Genomic DNA, 22,019 nt, shown 5'->3' on the forward strand with positions numbered 1-22,019 from the left:
CGCTCAGTTGTTCTGCTTTGGAAAGCGATGAAGGGTTGGGGGATATACAGTGTGGGAGGAGAAAGACAGATCGAGGTGGCTGCAACATCAGAAATGAAGAGAAATTGTGTGAGGAAGAAAGATTGTAGCAGTTGGTATGCCTGAAAGAAATTTGTAATATACAGTAAGAAACATTATCAGCATTATGGGACTCTGGTGTTTGTGTGTGTAGGTTTTTTTGACAAATATTTTAGATGGCAGATTAGATATTAATATGGGGATAACAATAAATACAGTGCACAAAGTTACTGTTTATTAATAACTCCATTATGAATTGTGACAGTAATAAGGACTTGGACCAGTTTTCCCAGTTGGTAGCTGCAAAACCTGGCCTTGTTGATCTGTAAACCTAAAGTCTTGCCTGCATAGCAGGCGTCATGTTCAATGTGAAACACCCAGAGCAAACAGCTAATTACTTTTCTCTGCCCTACCCAAACACCAGCTCAGTCAGCCCTCTCAGTGCCCATTCATCTTAATTTCCCCCACTCTACCATCTGCTTCCTAAATAACACTCCTCCACATTTCCCTACCATCCCAGATCCCTGCTGTCTTTTTCTATACTCTCATGGCCTGACTGTGGCCCACCCCAAACATAATTACCTGTTATTGGTATGAAGTCTACTCTTCTGCCTCAGCCCATCATTCATAATTCCCTTCCCGCCTACCTTACGAGAAAATTGAGGTCTTTTATCCCCGCACTTGAGTTTAAGTGAGTTAAACCAAGACATTAGTCTGTTTTAGTGACGGTGTTTATTAGGTGGTATAGTCACTGAAACGGCTGCTTTCACTTTCACACCATTTAAATACTAGGGGTTTGAATTGACTAGTACCTGGCGGTTCAATTCGTATCACGATTCATAGGTCACGAGTCGATTTGATACCGATTAATCCCGATACGAATCTATAAATTATTTATTGCGGAATTTTTTTTTTTAATTCAAATTTGGAAAATACTAATCAGTAAACTTGTACATGTACACTGTAAGATTTGTATGAAAATCTATTTATTTATGTGAAAATTCAGGCTTATAACTGAGCAACTGCATTTAACAAACGGGTTGCAGTCTGTTTCATGTTTGAACAGCACTGAAATAAAATATTAAGAATCCTAACCCTAAGTAAGACGTTTTGTTGAATATTTCGATTCGAGAATTGCGCGCTGTAATATCGCTATATATTGCCGAATCGATTTTTCCTAACACACCTACTAAATAACAACTTTTTTTTTTAAACAGATGTCTAAGTATAATTTTAATAATTACTCTCTTGTATTTTTCTATGCGTTGAAGCAGCAAAGATAATTAATACAGAATAATTTGTGTTTTCATATACTTTTTTTTTTTATTGTATGTCCATCCATGTTAATCCATTGTTGAACTGAACTGCACTATTCTGCTACAAATCAATTGTAAATTTGACGGATGAAAATCTGCATCAGTTGGTGCTCACTCCGTATATATATTTTTTTTCAAGGCTTTGTGTCATAAAGCACTCTCCAAAAAGGTGGGCATCTGTCAATGGTTGGCCAATGGAGAGACCAAAGGGGCCACCTCTAAATATATAATATATAGTTTGTTTCACAATAACACTTCACTCTGTTCATAATTTCATATGTACCTTTGGCTAAAACGTGAAGCGTGAAGCTGAGTATATTTCACCACAGTGCATGTGTAAAGATGATGAATATAGCAATTATTGCCAAGAGCCTCACAAATATTCACACCTGGTCCAGTTCAGCATTGTGCCACGTCACTCGGTGTGCAGCGTTTAAAAAATAATAATAATAATAATTTAAGCTGGGTTGCAGTCTTCTTCAGCACACATTCACAAGTACACATAAAAGTACACAGACACACCCGACTTGAAGGGATGAAGGTAAGCAGGCTTTGTGGTAGCTGGCCTGGGTTAGGATAAGGCTTTAGGGCTCTGGGGCTCCTTGGCTCTCTAAATTGGATTGGGCTCTACAGAGTGATGGATCGATGGTGGTTAGCCACACGGGTGTAGGAGACTTATTGAATCTATAAAGCAGTCATAGCTTTTTAACTGTATCCCTCTAAAAACGTCTCTCCAGGCACTGTCTGGTCATTTCATTTTTATTTATTTTTTTAAAAGCCGTTATCTTAAAGTTGTTGAGAGGCTTAATTGTGAAGGTATACAGTATATGGTTATGATATGTTTTTAATTGGTCCAAAGTCACAGACTGTGCAACCCAGAGATAAACGTGTGGATGGTTTAAAATGTGAAAACCATTCACAAAGGCATAAATGGCTTTGCCTATAGTAATATATTCACTTCATAAACCTTCAACTAATCCATAGCAATTGTCCTGTTTTATTTTCATAAGTATTATACTTTAAGTTTTGATTCTTTGAATATACTAGAGAGAAATGTACTGCCCAGTCTAGACAGAACTCTTCACTCTCTTCTCTTTGGCCTCATTCTTTCTTTGTATGTTGTGCAAGCTGAACCAAATGACAGCTGTGTCGTAGCCTAAAGTATTTCCCAATGCTCAATCTCATTTTCCTCCACAAGCGCAAGCTAACTCCTTTAGTTGCAAAATGTACCACATGTTAAGTTGTTGGCAAACTATTTTGATTTATAAGACAATGCAAAAGTAACATTTTTCGCTCTGGGTCAATTTCTTTCACTTCAACCTGCATTATTTTCGAAAGTCCAGTTGAATTTTGAAACCCTTAATTTGTCACAACTGCTAAAGTTTACATTTAGAGTCCCAACTGGTCCAAACATCCATTCACCTCTTTGAACAAATTACTCACTCTCACAGTCCCTTCCGTTGGCTGGAAGGCTGCAATTTTCTCTGTAATTTTAAAGTCTCCAATTATCCTACATATCAAAGAAGATTAGCTGAGTAGTTTCACTAATGCCGCAGCTCTCGCTCAAAGCCATTGGTAGGTCATTTTACTGTTCTGTACCGCAGTTGGAGGATTCATCCTCAACCCTTCTCGTCCCCGTTCGTCATATTAACGCTACAGCGTACACCAATCGTTGTTCAATCAATTTAGGATCAGAAAACAGTTGATTGTTTTTACGATTCGTTGGGATATGATATAATTTGTTTTGGCACCTGCATCTGCATCCCTGGATTTGAAAAGTTCCATAAAAGTTGTTTTTTTTGTTTTTTCCAGTTTAGCTAGCAACTCATCCGACAAGTTCTTGTTCTTCTTTGTGTTTGGTGAAGAGGGGTTCAAATTACAATGCAACCTGTGCATATCAAATGTCCTAATCACCCTTTATTATTATTATTATTATTATTATTATTATTATTATTATTATTATTAACATTTGACTTTCCATAACTAAATACTTTGCAGTCCAGGCCGTGTTAAAAATTCAGCATTTACCTTCAGCCTTTTTAGGGCGGTACAGCAAAGGCCAAAAGGATTGCATGTGGCCCACAGGCCTTAAAATGCCCAAGTCTTACCCTGATATGTGGAATTGGATTTGCATGTTTTTTTTCCTTTCAATATTTTTAATTCAATGTAATGATTGAAACATGCAGACAATTCATATGCAAGTATGCCTCTTTAATTCTGTACAGTTCAATTCTGCTCTGTGTTGCACTGCTACATGTACGTATGTATCATACAGTTTTACAAGTCCTAAGCCGATGAGGCTTTTCAGATAGCCACCTTTTAGCTGGATTATGAAAATGGTAGGCTGTAAAAAAAAGTAGCGAGGGGTTGTCAAATAAAAGATGATGTTGAGCTAAGGGTCCTAATTAGCCCGTTCACATCAGCTGGCCCTTAACAGCAGAGGAAGCCTGCTCCTGCCGGATAGCTATTCAGTTAACTTCAGAAATCCTGCCTGACTTTTTAACCTGCACAGTAAATTATGTAGAGTAAATTTGACTCTTTTTAAAGTGGGACCAAATAGACTCAGTTTTTGAGTAATATTTACACTTGGGAGAGAGTAAAATAAAGAATTTTTTTGGGGGGGTAATTCTAGGGTTGAGGAACAAACTCACGATCTTCAGTTTGGGAAACTGCCACACGACCACCTAACTATGTCCTTCCTACTGTTTTCTTATCTTCAAGATGAGACCAAAAACACAATTTTGGTCTCGTGGAGTTGGGAAGATTCCAGCTGACACAAGTGATGTACTAACACACAGCAGCAGCTGCGTGGCTCAGGGAGTAGATTGATTGTCTGTCAAGCTGAAGTTCTTTCCTCAACCCTTGAGTGACTTTTATTTATTTATTTATTCAATTCTTTATTTTACTTTCAAGTGTAAATATTACTCTAAAACTGGGTCTATTTGGTCCCACTCTAAATAGAGTAAAATTTACTCTATAATTATAATATAATATATAATTATAATAATAATTGTTGTCCAGGTGTAAAAAAACTAATTATGTTAAAGATTTCTAACAATATTTACGAAAAAAAATAATGTGCTAAACAAATACATATGCAGCATTAAGTCAATTGAATTGTACTTATACAGCACCAATTTACAACATAAGTTATCTGGAGTCACTTTACACATTGAGCAGGTCAAGAACCTCACTCCTCATACTAACCAATGGAATACCACACGAACAAGCACTTAGCAACTGAGGCAAGGAAAAACTTCCTCTAAAAAAGAAACCTCTAGCAGAACCCAAGCCCTGTGGGACGACTGTCTACCTCAGCCGATTAAGTTGCGATGGATAGACAGTGTAGGGACAGAGGGTCGTGAGAGACAAAACGGGGTAAGCGACGGAGGGAGAGATGAGGAAAACAACTAAACACAACTGCTGTATTAACATCAGTGATATTTCAATTTCTGTAAATTCTATTTCTGTAAATTCACTTCTCACAACATTCCTAGGAAATTACAATGACCAGTTTTGAGTTTGAGAACGGAGCATAGAGCTTCCCTTTGACCTTACTCTAGTCGGTTAGCACGTTTTTTGGAATGAGTAAAAGGAAGGCATATCTTGCCAAATCCAAGAGAATATGAAAGCCATTCGCTATAGTCGTAATTTTGAGTGCTAAACCATTAATCTACTCGAACAACATTCACATATTTATTCATGTTTGTGTGTGTGAGCATCGGAACTATTCTTATCAATTGTTCATCGGCTGCATCAGAGTATAAAGTGACTTGTAAATCTGCAATCTTCCCAGAGCTAGTTTTCATTCAGGTGAAGATATTTGAACTGCTGCCAAAAAGAAAAAAAACATACTTGACATTTCTCTCTCCTCTAGTATGTGGGAAACTAAAAACTGCTTTCAATTCCAGTTGAACCCATTAAGCCCTTTGCTTGTCCACTGTATCCACTGGCCTGTCTTTTCCCAAGGCTCTTCTGAATGTCAACCACCACTATTAGGGAGCACAATACAGCCAAAGGAATAAAGGAAAACTGCTGGCATTGAAATGACTCATTTTTACAACATTGGTCTGTTGATTTGCTGATCCAACATGCTTAGTTTTGCACTATATATGATAGAATTACTGTGATTGGCTGGCGACCAGTTGAGGGTGTGCACCACCACTCGCCCAATGAGTGTGGAAATGTCCACAACCTCATTAGCATATTCGGGTCTGTGCGCTTGTTTACATGGCCTTTCAAAATAATATTAGGAATATTATATATATTATATAATATTGGCAATATTTGGGTTTTAAAAGTTTTTGAATGCGTGAAACACAAAATAAAATGCCTACAGGACAAGTTGACAGGGATTTAAACGGTGTCCATTAGATACTGTTTTCGATATCTCATTAAGCTCTCACTTTGAATTCAGTCATAATGCCCTTTCCGATGTAGGTAATTTAATTTTGAAAAAAAAATTAAAAATAGCATGCCAGTTTGGCTGTGGCCCCCTAAAGCCCAGATTTGTATCCTTTGCGCATTCTTAACATGTCCTTGGCTTTGACCAAAGTGAATAAATTAATAGATAGATGATGTTATTCTACAAAGAATAAAAAAAATCCCGGCACCCATTAAAAAGGCAGCATTTCTTTGGACTTTGTTGAAGAATCAATTGAATTTGACTGCTTTTCTGTGCTCCAAGCAATAACACACGTTTCATCCATATACACGCAGCTTGCAAGTTAGTTTCCAAACTTTTGTATTTTTTTTTTTAAGAAAATTTTTTGACTATTGAAAAAAAAAAAAAAATTTAATATATTACAGTAGCTCTAATTGTGTTTTTTTTCTAAATCTATTTAGCTTTTTTAAAGTATCATAAAGCCCATTCAGTAATACTCCCATATTCCCATTATACAATTATTTACCACATGTATTTAATACCTGTTGACCAACCTACATTCTTTAAAAAAGTAAAATAATGTTATGCCATATTACGATAAACTAAACTTTTTTTTATTATAAACTAAAAGTCACCTCCCAGCTTTGACCAAACTACACCTTTCTTATTCAACAGGCACAATTTAAAATTCTACTTAGTTTGCCTATCAATAGTGGTATCCCACAATGCTAATAAAATATTGATGTTTGGATGAAAAGTAGAGATGTAAATTATGGATCTGATGTAATGTCCTAATATTGCATTGATGTGCTATTTACTTAAGTTTTTTATTTATTGGTATGTGACTGGTCAAATTGTATAGTAGTGCATTGGTGCACATAGTCATATTTAGTGTGAACACAGAGACATTCCATAAGGCTCATGGTATATTGTGTATATTGTACATGACATTGTGGCTTTTATGAAGGCCAGCAACAACAAAGCCATTCACTCACTGACTTTTGACAGTCACAATCTCAGTATTTTGCATATCAATAAAACAAGCCTACAGTGATATAGTCTATTTTTCCTGTGCAAATTATTTTCTGCAGATGGGTCACAAACCTCCATTATTAGTTTGTAAAAGGGAAAGAGAGAGCCACCAACTCAGTAGAGAACATCAGGAGCTACACTTGAGGTGGCAATGGCATCACCATTTCTCATAGAATTCTCTTTTTCCTATCTAGACTACGGTGTTAAAAAATGGAGTGTATGGGCTCTGTATGAAGTGTGAGAGTGTTGATGAACAAGGCTGACTTATCTAGGAAGGGTTTAGAGACGGAAGGAGCAGTCTGCCTGTAAATCATGCGCCTCTCTCGCATACTGAGCTGTAGCTCCGACAATGGAAGGTGTTTGGGCTTCAGCGGAGTCGAAATTGATTTATCAGTATGGTGAGTGATTATAGGAAGCCTCTGTAAAAGACAGATGGACCTAAAAAAAAAAAGATCTCATGGCGCTTCATGAAACATGCAAAGAATCGTCCATTGGAACCTGTGAAAAATAGTCACATTAAGACATTGCGAATATTGTGAATGTGTTTAAATGTAATACAGTAATTTTGAAGACCAGAAATGGCAATGTCAGCCTGTAAGCCATAAAACTATCCTTGATGGCAAGATGCTATTTTATAGCTAATCATTGTAATCACTGGCCTTCAAGCTTGTCACTCTACTGTGTCATATTCAAAGACAGCTCGAGATAGAAAATGACAAAATGCAGGACCTTTTTCCATTTTTAATGGATAATTATCTGTCTCGGGTGTTACAGAGGCGAAATGATGAGCACCAAAATAGATCAAGTAAAATGAAGAGTCTGTGATCTATTTTCCTGGCAGTGAAGTGGAATCAAGTAATGAAACTCTTAACGTTAAGCCACTACTCGTTTTATGTGCAAATTCAACTTCACACATTGACAGTTCCCTCAGACTCGGTGGATGACTTTTTTTTTTTTTTTTTTTGGTATCGTGCTTGTCATGTTTTTATTAAATGTAAGTCATTACGTCTGTGCTTGGTCCCAGTTGCCATGGCTGTGAAAGATTCATACTTTGATGAAAGAGGGTAAAGGAGTTGACACCCATTTTAATAAGCTTAAATGATTATCTTTGAAGATGTAAATGCAAAAATAAATATCAATACAAACAACTACAATCACAGCCTCACAGTGAAGGCGGTGGTGAAGGTGCTTGACAGACACACAATAACAAAGGAAATGTTCAACAGTAGAACGATCCAGCGGGAGATAAATTAGATCAGTGAACGACTCCGAAATCGTCTTTCTATTCCTTGTCATAAAATGTGATCCTGAATTAAGATCGGAATCCCGGATTTCAGAGCGATTCAGCAACGTGTTTAGCCGCACTAGTAGCCAGCTAAAGCTCGATGCTAGCTAGCTGGTGCGGTGTAAGTAGCTGCGGGCTTGCCTCTGCCTCACTTTTGCTATTCAATGTAAATGAGACAGTTTGAAAACTTTGCTACTGTGTACATCTGCAGAGACAGTCAGTTGTAGATATGTTGAATTGGTGAAAGTCATGTCCTACAAGTCTCTTAGATATTATAAGTATCTTTATTATTGTAATCCCTTCATACCATGTCAAGCAAAAAAAGAAGGTGGTCGGACAAATGTGTGCAATACAAATTCACGTGTGTAGGGGGTTCCACAAGGTTCAATTCTCGGGCCTCTGCCATTTTCATTGTATCTGCTTACCCTGGGTTCCATCTTAAGAAAACAGTGCTCTATATAGTTGAGCTGAGTGATGGCTGTCAGCGTCTTAACTGAAAAAAAAAAATAAAAAAAAAAAAATATATATATATATATATATATATATATATATATATATATATATACAAAAACAGTTTAAAATCACCTCTGTGTGAATTGCCCCCGAGTACTGTGTAGGCCAAATATATTATATCAGGTTTTTTAAATGCATTATTTTCTTTAGCCACTTGGGTTGCAAGTGGGTTGCAGCAGGACTTGCCTACTAAATAGTTGCGACTACGTTCCAAGGTCAGGCTGCGAGATTATGTCCTTCTGGGGTTTTTTTTTTCTCCCCTTCCCCTCCAAGGTCTACTTAACAGCACTCCTACGATATCATGATGGAACATCTAAAGCAGATGGGAAGCATGTGGATGCTTGATCAACTGAAGTTCAAACAATTAAAATAGTAAGAGACAATTGTGTGTATACTGCATACACAAGAGCTTTGACACCGTTACGACTTCCCCCTCTGACTTTGTATCGCACTTTCAACTGATCAAATTACCAGTGATTTATTACTACTGTCAGTAGCAGGTGCATCAGACTGGTGTTTTGTCTGTCAGAGCCAAGTGGAGCCTAAGGTAAGCAGCTTTGTTTATCAATCAATGCTACGGCAGCTCTGCCTCTTTCACCGTCTGCATAAAGCCAATTGTCTGTAAAACGCAAGACCGGTATTGTTTTGTGATGCAATCATGACATGAAGACCTGGAAAAAGCTTTAATGTATCATAAACAGACTTTAGAAAGTTAGAAAGGGAAATATACTGTATACAACCTGTTTGCATTGAAGCACTTTAGACCACCTAACGTCAGATATGTGAAATTCAGGAAATTGTTCAGGTTTATTTGCAGAAGGCTCCTTAAACCACTTGTGTTTTACCCACTTCCGTAACCTGCTGGGAACATCAAGTATTCGCCTCTCAATTTGTTAAAAGTCTTTCTCTCCAACATCTTTGCACCTGCACCTTTATCTAGAAGGCTTTGAACAGTTTTAAATAAGTCACAGTCAAGCAATCATAAAAATCCAGCAAGCCCGCATTCAAGACATTTTGCAGCATATTTCATCATTTGCCTGTCTTCACACGTAACAGCAGCATACCTTGTTGGTAGCCTTTCTTGATTTCGTCTGAAATCATTCTTAATTTATACTCGTTGAAAATTACACTAACTGTCAAAAGCACTTCTCACAAGAAATAAACTATGGACAGTGAATTCATATTGCACATATTTGTCCATCCACAATCTTTTTTTGGCTCCACATATATGAAGGGGTTTCAATAAAGAATTCACATGATATACCGCCGCAACAGCTGCAAGTAAAATACTAAGATCACCAAATTCCCTGCAGCACAGATAGGCCAAACAATGTAGTCTGATCACGTGCAGCCAATGATGGCCATGTGGGTCGTATCTTCGCAAAACATTTGAGTCGGGTGTGTGTCTTGACGAACCCCTGACACTGACTCACAAAACCCCTTTGGTTCGATCAAACCCAGGTTAAGAACCACGGTCCTAGTAAAAAGTTTGATACATTCAATGAATAAGGCGAAAGCGGTATAAGGACTTCGAATACAGATAGAAGCTTTCTTTTTTTTCAAAGTAGTCTCCCAGCCCTATCACGCACTTTTCCCATCTGTGCGCCAGCGTCCCTATTCCCTCAGCGTAAAAATCTTTGGACTGATGTCTCAGCCAGTCGCTCACAACACTTTATCATCACTTTCAAACTTCTTTACATTTAGCCTACTTTTAGACATTTTTTCGGGGGAAACATGTGGCACCATACACAGTTGACATTCTCCTATGAATTTCAACTGGTTTGCACCCTTCAGCAACCAAAAACTTGATAATTGACCGCTGTTCAATTTTGGATCATGCTTCTTGGTCAGCCGTCTTTGTTAATCACCAAAACTCTCAAAGTTTTTCTTTAATCTGAAAAAGAAGTAATACAGAAATATATAAAAAGTGAGCTGTCCTTATACCGAAAAATTCACCTTATTTATTGAATGACCCTGGTACATGGAAAAAAATAAAAGTAAAGCTGCTCACCTGACTGACATAATGGTGAGGAAACCGTATAATCTTTGAAAACTATGTACAACTGGTTTAATCATAATATTAAAAATGATATTGTACTTGTATGTCTGTTGCTCAAAAAAGCTGTAGAAAAAGTAAATCACACTTCAGATGCTTAGTTGCTGTTGTGTATTTTTCCCCCAAATGTTGCTACTCTCTACTGATTAAAATGGAGCATGATTTCCCTTATATCCTAAGAAATAGACCCTTGGTTCTGTAGAACCAGCAAATCACCCTGGGATTACACCGCATGCGTGTGCGTTGCGTTTCCTCTCTGCTGCGTCTTGACTGCATGCTCCGGACATGTCAATTTTATTTTTTTAAACTCACCGGCTGCGCCGACAACTTCCCGCCGTGTCTCTTGTGATCACGCGCGATAATGGGGCATTAAAAACAACGACAAACACACAAAGTCTGTGCTCAACAGAGAAGCAGAAAGAGAGGTAGACTTCTTTTGATTGAACTCACCGTCCACTCCCACAGCTTCTACTATGACGTTCCTTGCAACATCAATTTTTAGGTTGTCCAAATAAAAAGGATGTGCCATGTGCGTGTCATATATAATCCACTTGCGTTATAAATCTCTCCTTGTTGTCCATTTTCGCTGCAGTGAATTGAGCGTTAAACATTATGACGTTTTGCTGACATAATTGCGAAATAGGATCTGCCGAGTATTTTATTCTGAAAAGTAATCCATTGCTTGTGACTGATAAAAAGACAGTAGTGTTAGTCAGTTTGTTCTTGATAGTCTGGCAGTCGGTGTTCATTAAATATTTGGCTCAGAACTGGCTGTGTGGACACATGGCTGGCCCTGCAAGCATTTAAGCACTTTTAGCTGTGCCATGAATCCTTATGTGCAAAAGTATACAAGAACAACTTTTTAAGTAAATGAAATGGCACTTTGATGGATCTTTTCTTCTGCATTTTGTGTTTGCTTTAAAGACAGCAGCAGTGTTGTATCTCTCATTCATGAACCCACCCACTCACTAACCGTAACTGACAAAAAAAACTCTCACACATTTTCCTTTATTTACTCTTAATCTCATTTGAGAGATGACAGTTAAATACTCCTAACTGGTTTGCAATCAAACTCCATTTTGGACATATGCTTAAAAAGGTCTTCATTTGATTCAATCTGCAGCAGTCCTCCCCACACACACAGACATACACACTTTTAAGAAATGTAATTCCTGCATTTTATAACAGAACATTCCCAGCCACATACATTAGTGTTCTGCATGAAATCACTGGGTGAGCTGTGGAAGTATCTAATTTAACTTAATTGTTTACTTCAAATGATGTGCCACAGACATATAGTTGCAAGCAGAACAAATAAATTGCTCGTCTACTAAAAGGCAGAAGGTACAATTAACCTTTGTTAGCACTTGTATCCATTCATACGACAGAATAATAGCTTTGTGTTCTAACAATATCAGATTTCACACCAGGTAAAATGTATTTGTTTTCCAAAATAAAATGTGTCTTTGTTAAATAAAGGTCAGGGAACATGGACATAAAATATGTAAAACCAATGTACTGTGACAGAGCTTGAGGAAGAAAAAAAAATAGAAAACCACTGCGAGTTTCATTTGTTTAACAAAGTATTATATTTTTGACATTTGGTTGGATAATTGATCAGGTTATAAAATCACCATTGATAATCTTGCATATCAGAAATTCCCAGATGTCAACCAAAATATAGCAATCAGAACTATTTTCATCTTGACGCTGCCCTCACATCCAGATTTGATTTTTCTTTTATTCATAAGCTCAGTTTTTAATTCTCAAGTCTTAAATTTGAAACTGTCGAACTGAGAAATATTGATACTGAGTAAAATCTTTGACGTCTTAATTAAGTGCATTTAAAATGTTAGGCATTCAGTATTTTACAGAACTGCTTTAAATGCTTAACTCTCTCTGGATTCTTATATAAAATCAGATTTGGTCATGTGCAGCAACACCCTTTAGGCCAGTAAGTTTCTATGCTAACCTTCACCAATTATTCAGACATTGAGGCCAACCAACAGTTATTGCCCAAAATTCAAACTGATCTTAGACAACCAGCTTGCTGGGGGGGAAAAAATACAACTTCTCTGATTTGGTGATTTTTTTTTTTAAAGCCTTTATAGGTCTTGTATATATTTTTATTTACGGTTTCATCCATTATAATAGGTTATAGGACAAAAGTGTCAAATTTAAGATACGCTACTCCATTTAGTCGAACCGTCTTCATAACCAACAGTTGCACAAATGATCGTTTAGCATTTTAGATTGGTACCTTCTGTCCAATTAACCAGGATATATACAAATGTGTATTATTTGCATGCAATAAAAAAAATGTCATTATAGTAAACAGTACTGCCTTCAACAAATACAAAAATGGAAAGGGAAAATGAGGCAGAGCCATATTGATAAATATGAGATGACATTGAGGAGGAAGAGGAGAGAGGGAGAGTAATGTAACATGGCCAATCATGCCCCAGTGGTTCTTCTAATCGCGCAAACAAGGTCACTGTGCTCCCGAGCCAAACTGGCAGACTGTATGTTTGCATCTCAGGCATGCTGTCTCGCCCTTTCATCCACTATTTCCCTTTTGCCATCATAGTGCTTGTTTTTTTCACTTATTTAATCATACATACCAAACGGAAATCACAAATGGAATAGCACACAGCAGCAATTGATGCTCTCACTGGGAGGTCTATACTACTCTTATGACATTGCTCATCAGTTCAATGCATATAGAAATGTGCAGTTTTTTTTTTTTTAACCCGTTAAGAAAAAGTGTAAGTTATTGATTAACATACGGAAAACAGCAGATGAGTGTAATGAAATGCTGAATTTTACTCTCCAATGATACCTTGACATTGCCCCAAATGAAATTGGAATGAGGGAAAAAAATTCCCTATGTTCCAAGGTCTGAAATATATGTTTTAAGTTCAACACATCATCATATTCATCTGTAGACCTTTTACGCCGTATTCTACTATTGGTGGTGCACACTTTTGTTAGCCTAGATAAAGACAACCAAAAAAATCCATCATTTGGCCTAATTTCTGCCAGCATCAAACTTAACTCTTTAACTCTTTACTCTTTAACTTTGACTTTGCAACACTTATCTGTAAGGGCATTGTAACTAAGAGAAAAAGAGCACGTTATATTCCTCTCATCATCATGCACTGCATACAAGATATTAACCACACCTCCTACAATAATAGCATGACCTATTCAACACCAGTTTCCCAAAATGAAAATGGATTTGTTTTTGAACGTTTTCTTTTCCTATGTCAAATTTTGGATTTTGCTGAAAGGTAATGCCTATTCATCATCACTAAATGCTTAAAATGCATTCCCCAGCATGCTGATCTTTGTTATAGTGTCCTCTTTGAGGAGAAAATTGTCCTATCCATGTTCATCTAACTTTGTTAGAATGGGTTCAAAATCAGAAATACATTTGTGGCAGTGTCATGTAACAGGCCTTATAATCTCTATGGTTGCTGTATATGGTGAATCATTAGTACATGTAAAATAATATTGGGTGAGTAAATGAACACTGGATGTCAACTAAACTAGTAAAATAATCATTCATTGTCTCTACATAAGCATCTAATTAACCTTGAATGCTACTCAAGCAATACAGACCAAGGTCATGACTGCTTGCTGTTTCTATTCAGCTTGGAAGTGATCCCTTGAGTCTGTACAGACAGCTGCTCTCAAAATTGACCTGCACCATTCAAATATCTATCTTCTCCTTTGGTGGTCACAACCCTGTGTTCATCTTGTATTGATCAACATCTATATATAGTCCAACCTCACTAACACACACCACCATCTTTGGTCTTGCGATCACAGGCCTTGTACGTGATGAACTACAACCCTCTTTGCGCAGCTCAATTCCCTTGAAGGTGATCGGGCTAATGTGTTTTTCTGAGCCATGATATGTACAAACTCGTTATTTTATTTGTTTTACTCATTTGTCTGCTGCATCAGTTAATGGTTCATTGAATGGAACACGTTGGCTGGATTTGCATTTGCATTGGGTTACACACACCGCACAGAATGGATACGTCCGTTTATGCGTCTCTTGAGTAAATATTGTATTATGTTCTTCAGAGGATTGCACTAATCAATGAGGCATGCATTTTTAATTGCTGGGCCTTTACCAGAGAAAGGAGAAGCCCCAGGATAGGTGCGAAACTCAGCCGTGCTAGCGCGTGCGTTTATCTTTTTTCGCATTCTCCAATCGGCAGTGGTCGTCTTTTCTTGCCTGAAGGCACCCGTTGTTCCGTGTGACGTAAAAATCGTCAGCCGACTTTGTGCATTTGACCACGCGCAGCCCAAGTTTTGTGACCGTGCATGGCCCAGAGAAACGAATGCAAGTACCCAAAAGTACTGACGTTTCCCCTCATTTCTTGCAACCGTGTGCTAAATTCTTGGTCCCTTCTGTTCAGGTGCAGTGGCTGCACATTGGATTATTGTTTTACTGTTTCCTCTTCTTGTTGCATTCTCATGATCTCCATTTTGATTGAAGCCTGAAATTGTGTATGAACAGAACTGTTTGCACATCTGTGTCTTTGGGCGTGCAACGTGAAAAGTATGAATTGGCCTTTTTGGCCCTTTTCAGGGTTTCCCCCCCCCAAGTACTTAAGTACTTTATTGCGCTCCACCCCCCACCGATTCTTGGCCTAAATAAAAATGGCCATGTGTTGTATATCAAAGGACAAACTAGTGACTAAAATGTTTCCTTCTTGGAGTTACAGTGGAAAAATAATGCTGTTGCTTTGGCCAGCGCTCATCCATTTAGCTTAGTACCAGTGCAAATCACATTACCGATGCCAGTTTGTGGAGCACGGTTGTCATTTGCTCGTCACTTAATATCAGTTTTCTCTTAATATGGGTTTTGAACCACAGCAAATGCACAATGAAGAATGCAATAGCCAAGAGTTTTAGGACGTGTCGATTTGCTGGATATATGGTAACTGTTACTTCATTTACATAGCACTTTTGCACCTTTACAAGGCCCTCAAACCACTTTACATTCGACTACACATTAGGTCTCATGCTCAGAGTTTTGTACTTGTATGTAAGGATTTTTTTTTTTTTTGTCTGACACCTAAATTCTTCTGTACCATGACATACAAGTAATAGCCATTAGTCTATCTACCGTGAGCTCATCAGAACTTAATGTAGACCTCTTCCAATATGATGTTAATGTATCTGTTTGATTCATCAATGTGACATCACATTAGGTATGCAAAAATTTTGGACCTAGGCTTACATTGCCTCTTAGTTTTAATTCTGATATGTCTTGATTTGATCACATATTCCAAAGGATGGTAAATGGGCGCACACGCTCCTGCCCACAGGCTTATGCATGTGTTTGTCATGTTTATTCATCATAGAAAACATATGAGCTCAAGTGAGCATAAATGAAGCAAGTTGGCCAAAATTGTGAGGCCCTTGTTCTGAATTGCCTTGGATATTCCAACAAATTATCTCGTCTTTTATGTTTTCAGCAAACAACTAGCGCATGCTATCAATTTTGTTGAAGTTTTCAGAATGGCAATCCGTGTAATAATTCAAAATTTGAGTTCAATGATAAGTTGACACGGTTATCCTAATATAAATCAACAGCATTAGACCTATTTGAAGAAAAATCTGTTTTTTGTTTTGTTTTTTTGTTTTTTAAATCCTTGCAATAATGTGTTCTATGTGTCCCCACTAGTCTAAACATAGTATTGGAATGCAGTTGTGGAATAAAAATTGAGAGGCAGGGCATAGCCATTTTGACATACTGCCCTCTGCTGTCAACAGGAATTGATGTTAAAGTGCCCTTCTTTTTGCATTGTCTTTCATGGCTCACCTTTTTTTCTGGATTTGCTCAAAAGCATAGACTCCATTAAATTATTCCTCGGCAAAAATGGTAGAATATGAACAATGGAAATTGTCAAGATAGAGAGTGCAAATGCAGCATGTGTGTTCTGGGGTTGTTGGCAAAGGCCGCCTGGAAATTACACCTGTTACAGCAATTTTTGTCGTAGGTGTTATTTGAGCCTTAAAACAATGCAATTACATGAGTGATGAATTGCTTTATTTGAAGATGTGTTTATCAATTAAGCCACCAAAATACTTGTAGCAGTGATAGTTCTTGAAAAACTTAGCATATGCAGAAATTTCATTCTAACACTAATAGCTTTATTTATTTTTCACATTTTTATCACTGCGTTATATTTTCTTAATGTGTGAAAATAATGTATTGTGGTGCTTGCAATGATCTTTTTTAGGATTTACCTTTGCTAGATCTGAAGTCTCTCAGATCAGCCAGTAATGCACTCAATGTTAGTTGATCTAAATTACAAACAACGTGGGGAAATCGTAATTAAATTGAAAGAGAGAACCCAAGAAGGATACGTTGTATTTGGTGATTTGTTAAGAGAAGAGGTTGAAGGGCAGCCCACAGTTGTAAGAGTGTTACTAGAGCGTTACAGTGTCACTATTAAAGGGAAAGAAAGTGAGTTCCTGAGCGCAAGAAAGAAAAGGGAAACAAATGAGATGGAATCAGGAAAAAGTGCAAAGTTGTTTGACAGAGAAAGAGGGCAAACTCTGTGTTGATGGAGACAGGCTGCTTACCAGATGGGTTTTGTCAGAAAGAGAGGGGAACAGAGAGCAAACTGGTGAAGAGATGTGGCAGATGTGGCTGTCTGTAATGCGATATGGCAGATGCGATTTTATTTATAGGACACAAGGCCCCAGAACGATAGGTTTTATAGGGTTTTGAGTGGGTTGATCTTTTTAAATATTCAACTTCAATGAAATATAGAGCATGACTCCAGGCCGTTTGGAATTCGTAAGTCTGTTTGGCAGGACTGGCCTTGCATGTTGAGATCTGTCAAGCAGCCTGAGTGTTAAGCACAACCACTCAACTGGCACTGAAACAATGGCAAAAAGAAACATTTTAACATTAAAATACCAAGACATCTATAGGAGGCTTACTTATTTAGTCACGCTTCCACTTCAGTGGAGAATGTAACTTTATATATTGTGCCTTTTCATTGTTGTATACTTATAACATCCTTGCGACTGTTATAAATATCTACCATTGACTTGTTAATAAAAACATGCATTATGTTTAGGGATGCACAATAACTGTCGGTCTGATAATTATCTGACCGATATTGGAGAGAAAAAATTACATTCGTATCAGTCCAATATTGCAAAATTAGACCCGATATTGAAAGCCGCCTCAAATACATTAACGCTGGCTTGGTTACTGTCACTTTGTTTAGTGTCACTTTCAATCAATCAATCAATATTTGTATAGCACTTTTCATACAAAAAAATGCAACTCAAAGTGCTTTACATAGTTTAAAAACAAATCCCCAGCCAACCGCCCCCCACAAAACCGACTCATTAAAAAAAAAAAAAAAAAGGTGCATAAACAAACATTCAAAACAAAATTGATTGTCTAAGGCTTAGCACAGGGCAGCCTAGCACTGAAAACACAAAAGCTGCTTTTTTAGGTCATCCTCGCTACATTAGTAGGAAGTGGGATTCAAATGTTTTATTCTTTTAAGCTGCAACAACAGATACATTTGTTGTTTACAAAAAAAAGTTATTGATGTGGAGGAGCAGGAAGTTTTCCGGTTATCTTAGTATTAAAACAGTTATCGTGTATCACTAATTATGTTACACCTTACAACAATTAGAAAATACATAAAGTCTCTCAAGCTTTCAAAGACAACAAATAGCATTTACCCCCTAACTTGGCTACTGTACCATCAAATAAGTTGCATTATCCCTTAAATGCATGCATGCAAATAAAGTGCTTCGTCTTTGTGTATTGGCGGCATTTTCCCTGTGAGAGCGGTTTACAACGACAAAGAAAATGGTTGGTTGCCAGTGCTCCGTTAGTGTGAGTCTGCTGTTCTATTGAATATGTATTAGCACGCTCACTGATGTGGATATTTAGCAGCAGTGCCCACATAAATAACAACAGGTAGCAGAGCCTGAAACCAAGATATGTTTAATTCAAGCCAGAGGCTGTGAACTAGCCTGGCAATATTTTATCAGTGAAACGACCAGCGCTTAGTAGATAAGGTGAAAAGGAAGTGCATGCTTGTCTGTGGGCGAATGGAACTAGAGACAGACCTTTGTAAGCGATGCTGTCCCAGTATGAGTATACATTCTCAGTCCATTACCCTGCATGTCGATGTAATTAGAGGACGGCAAAGTAGATTGAGAGCCATGGCTGCAATGCCATCTGCCAGGTGTTTCTCCTGTTTCTAATGTCTTTTGTAATTGCACACTGTATTTCAACAAAGTTTTGCCAAAAATTAATGAATGCATTTTTATAAATTAGGCTTGCTAATTGACAGCTCACATGATCCGTTTTTTGTCACCGTAGAAAATTGTACTTCACAAGTGAGTTTTGTTTGTTTATTTTTTGTTTTATCAGGTAAGGCAATTGAGAACAGTTTCTTATTAACAATGCAATGCAATTTAACCCTGGAGAACCCAAGAACCCTTTTCTTCTTTGGAAAATTATGAATTATACATTAAATGACTGCTATAAATTCACTGAACACCAAAATATATGTTTTTTCAATTTTAACCCTTGTTTTTTGAACTAGCTCAGAGTTGCTAATTTATCAATATATATAAAACACTCCTAGGCATTCTGCAACATGATATGAAATAGATTAACAAAAAAACCACAATTTTACCATCTGATGGTTTGCTGAGAAGATGTTTTTGTTTGGATTGATTTCCAGCTCAACAAAACAGCATGTTGCCAGCCATCTTGTCACCACCACTCTGGCTCATGTAAGTGCAATATTCATCCACTAGATGGCCACATGCAGGGGTCAGAAGTGGCACTCTGGACTTTTGAAGTTAAATTTGTAAAAAAAAAAAAGTCTTTGTTATTTGATTAGCAGAATTTATAGGGGCCAAATTTGACCCCGTTGGTTCTCCAGGGTTAAGCAACAGTGTAATTACAGTTTGTGGATGACAAGGTGTACACCCACAATAAGATGAAAAACCATCACTCAATAAATAACCCGATCTGCATTCGTTAAGCAGATTTTTATGCAAATCTTAAGATTGATTAAGGTGTAAAATATGTCAATAACTATCACTCGCCAATAACCGTCAAGTTGTGTTGTTTAGGGTAGCAAATGGTGTCACAATAATCTGAAATTGTGACGAGTATGAAACATTTTTTGTTGATGAATGAACGCGCTGCACAAACCTCCGGCAGTGACACGTAGACGCACACAAAAGAATAAAGTATTTCCTCAGCCAGCACACTCCATATATGATAGGATGTTGCTCTGAAAATGCTATGAATGGTGTGTTAAATGATTGCAAAGAGTTTATGGTATACAGTATTGTTTGAAGTATTTACAGTTTTTTTTATATATATATTTTTTTTATTCTGGTGAGAATAGGCTAGTGTAGTACTTGTGGGCAATCAGGTTCACTTTTGAGGCATTGTTTAATGCACCAAAGCGTGCAAACGCAATGTCATGCTTCAGTGCAGCTCACAGCGGTTTGGGTTCACTGAAGGGCACAAGACTTGACGGACATTCAACTCAGCCCTTTCATATTCTCGAGATTTCCCTTTTGCGTTTGGAGGAAGACCGACCTCTTCCAATTATGTATTGTTTCTTAGTGATGTTTTCTTGAATATGCAACAGAACGGAAATGGCTCATTCCTATACGTTACTGAGAAGATAATGGTGGGACGAGGCCCCATCCATACTAACACTAAGCCATCTTTTTCCCATTTAAAAAAAAAAAAAAAGTTTTTTTTTTTTGGGAGATCTCAGTATTGTTCACTCGGTAATTTTACCGATTTGACATGTCGTCGTCATTGCTTTCCTTTTTTTTTCTTCTTTTTTTTTGGCATTTTCTGTTTCATGAAAGATTAAGAATTTATTTTAATCGACTAAACTGAATATGTTGAAAAGAGCTCAAATTGATCAATATATTGGGGTGGCCTGAGTTTGAACAGTCACAGCGGATTATTTGCCTGGCGATGATGGGATCTTTAACTGCAGTTGTTCTCATTCACAATGCCAAGATGTCTTACTGATATTTAGTGACAGCATGTCAATGGTTTTTGTATGTCCTTAAAATGTTGTGTGTCATTAATGTACAATCCCAAATACAGCAAAATAGTTTCTCTTGTGCGATACAGTCTTGTATTAGCTTGTAATTGTCAGTTAGGGCCTCGCTTATCTGCAGGAGAGCTTCCCTTTTACCGATAAAGGCCGTTTTGGTTTTAAAAATACAAGATAAAGAAAACACTTTTCATTGGACACACAAGCAACAAACTGTCACAACAACTGTGGTTTATGGTCTACATATATGTTTGCTAAGTTTGATCCTTTTAGCTTTAACTTGTTGTGTCAATCACTCCACAGGGAGAAACTGCATATTTTTGTAAGTGTCTGACTACTTTCTTCTTGATGTGATCAAATACTGCAAACTTCATAAGAGTGGAGAGATGGTGTGTGTGAGAGTGATGAGAGGAAAGGCTCATCTGCATCGTGTTTGATGTGGCAAATGCAAATGGACCAAATGATCTGATGAGGAAAAATGTGAATTCATCCTTGCAGCTATTTGCAGATCGACAGAGCCTTTTGCATTTCTACCAAATGCGATCTTATCAGACGTATGAGCATGTTTACACTTTCTTTCCTCTAATTGAACAATAATTAGTCTTTTTTTTTCAATCAATATTCTTCTCATTCTTTAAGCAATGTCAGTAGTTGGTATAAGAGTTGAGAGCTCAAGATTTCTTCTACCCCTTTTTTTTTCAGTCGACTGCAGAGACAAACTGAGAACTTCAACAATTCAAACTTTGAGAAAAATGAGAGAGGAAAATCAGATATTGTTGCTGACCTCTGAGGAATAGAAACAAACCATTTCAAGCATTTTAAGAGCTAACTCACAATGGATGTCCACAATAACTCCTGCAATGGCATCAAAAGACCTTTGATTTGAATGTGAAATTGCCAGACTGACATTAGAATTTTAATCATCATCTTTTAGTGGCACCATCAACAGTTTGTGAATCCCCGATCTAGAAGAACATTTATAGTAGCTTTACAAATTAAAAAAAGGAAATTGAAAGTGTGGCCCGTGACACAGCGTCTCTTGAGTTCATCTCAAAGGTGTTTGACGGGCTCAAAGGTCAAGTTCTTCTGCACCAACAAATCCAAGCATTCCTTTGTAGTTGCTGCTTTGTGTTCTCATTTTGTTGGAAGCAGAGAATTGTCCAAACTGTCTTGATAATTACAAATCAGAGGCAATGACTCTGCCTGGTTTAGCCCCTGATTGACAGATTAGCAGTACCTCATTACTTTAGTTCATGTGGCTCATCAGGATCCT

At 37.4% G+C, this 22,019-nt stretch overlaps 1 protein-coding gene across 3 annotated transcripts in view; it reads left to right on the forward strand.

Annotated features, from left to right (window-relative positions):
• Positions 1 to 22,019, forward strand: part of LOC144050856 (protein diaphanous homolog 3-like) — a 70,780-nt gene that overhangs the window by 43,933 nt on the left and 4,828 nt on the right. The window lies entirely within an intron of this gene.

The sequence above is a fragment of the Vanacampus margaritifer genome, chromosome 4, assembly GCF_051991255.1.
Source record: "Vanacampus margaritifer isolate UIUO_Vmar chromosome 4, RoL_Vmar_1.0, whole genome shotgun sequence".
NCBI classification, from domain to species: Eukaryota; Metazoa; Chordata; class Actinopteri; order Syngnathiformes; family Syngnathidae; genus Vanacampus; species Vanacampus margaritifer.